Source organism: Sinocyclocheilus anshuiensis, unplaced genomic scaffold (assembly GCF_001515605.1).
Source record: "Sinocyclocheilus anshuiensis isolate Anshui unplaced genomic scaffold, SAMN03320099.WGS_v1.1 scaffold615, whole genome shotgun sequence".
NCBI lineage: Eukaryota > Metazoa > Chordata > Actinopteri > Cypriniformes > Cyprinidae > Sinocyclocheilus > Sinocyclocheilus anshuiensis.
Genome location: NW_015552647.1, coordinates 603024 through 604653, shown reverse-complemented (window position 1 = coordinate 604653; position 1630 = coordinate 603024). Strand labels below are relative to the sequence as shown.

At 35.4% G+C, this 1630-nt stretch overlaps 1 protein-coding gene and 1 long non-coding RNA gene across 2 annotated transcripts in view; one reads left to right on the top strand and one right to left on the bottom strand.

Annotated features, from left to right (window-relative positions):
* The window catches only part of LOC107667019 (uncharacterized), a 2544-nt gene extending 1312 nt beyond the window's left edge, over positions 1-1232 (top strand). The window contains exons 2-3 of the long non-coding RNA XR_001631746.1: positions 427-726; positions 1020-1232. This is a non-coding gene — a long non-coding RNA (uncharacterized LOC107667019). The remainder of the gene's footprint in view (positions 1-426; positions 727-1019) is intronic.
* LOC107666963 (uncharacterized) overlaps positions 1-1630 on the bottom strand; it is a 17567-nt gene that overhangs the window by 7254 nt on the left and 8683 nt on the right. The gene's annotated exons all lie outside the window — the stretch shown is intronic.

Genomic DNA, 1630 nt, shown 5'->3' with positions numbered 1-1630 from the left:
AGGAAAAATATAGAAACTCTTTGGTCATTTTTGAGCGAGATGCTAACGGTCTAATCCGATTCAATGATCTATGCTAAGTTAAGCTAAAAGTGCTACCGCCAGACCCGGAGATTGGTTGAATGGATTCGAAGACGGTAAAACTCAACTGTTTAACTCTAGGGGAGTTGGAAAATTAGCCTATTTTCAAAAATAGTGGAGTGTTCCTTTAAAGCAAAAATAACTATATTGTGATAAATATCTTTACCGTGAAATAAAATTACTCATATAGTGATAGAATATTTTGGTGATATAGCCCACCCATAGACACATGAATGTATAATTGATGACAAGAATTTTTATTTTTGTGTCAACTAGCCCTTTAATAGCCAGTCTGTTCAGGTATCACTTCATGTGTAAATGCACAATGCCACCTATCTTCCATTTTAGGTTATATCCACGGGCTGTAAAGCAGGAAACTACAAACCCACACAAATAATTAGAATTTTACAAAAATGCATTTAAAAAATGCCAATCCACGTCGGAGGAAATGCATAGGAGAAAAAGAGAGGGGAAAACACAATGCTATTCACCAGATGGACAGAGGCAGTGTCACTGTGCATTTTAATTGGACTTTCAAGATGTATTCCCCAACTTGGCTACAACAGCCCCCATCTGATTACACATTATGACAATATTATAACAGATGTCCAGGCCAATAAAGAAAATTCCTGAAGGACTGTATGTAATGTGAGTAATTGATCACTTTTTTTCCCTTGCCCTCTACTCCCCCTTCCTTTTCTCTTTGTCTCTCTCTCTCTCTCCACTTCCTGTAGCAGCATGCTTCTGTGTTACAGATTGCACCCACAGTTGGGACTAGCGTCCATATGGTACACAAGTTTATTGGCTACTTGACTACACTGTTGATGGAGTGCTGCTGTTGCACAGCAAGGGACCTGTTGGAGGAATTGTGCTACACTGCATAGCAAATAATGTTCCTTTATAGCGTGCTGCATAAAACACTGTTTTTTTTTTTACTGTAGTTCAAGACGGAGAACCCAGGACCATACCAGGAAGTCCCTTTACACGAGACTGAACCACAAGTTGCAATTTACAGCCTTTCAACAGCATTACACAGTTTTCGTGTTTATAATGATGCAAAAACAGGCTTGTGAGGGGCAATACGGTTAAATGGCTCTAGTTGAACAAACAGTAAAGGGGTCAGTGAATTTTAGATGGTTGCACACACACACATAGACACTATATTAGATCTGTTAAGATGTATTTAGCAATTTACAATTTAGCAGCTTTCAGTATTTTTAGAAAGTTAAAAGCTATGCGGAGCAGTCTGCGTACAAAACTAAAGATAATTCTATGAAGAGCATGTTTTTAATTTCTGTATTAATATTCGTTTTGATGTAGTATAAAGTCAAAAATTTTAGGGTGCTACAACAGTGAAATCATAATGATAAAACAGCCTCATTAAAAGAATGAAATTACTTAGTAGTTTGACAACTTTTATCATTATGTCTTAGGGGAAAAAGATATATTATTACTTTATTAAATATATATTTCAATGCAATTTTCTCTCTCTCTCTCTCTCTCTATATATATATATATATATATATATATATATATATATATATATATATTA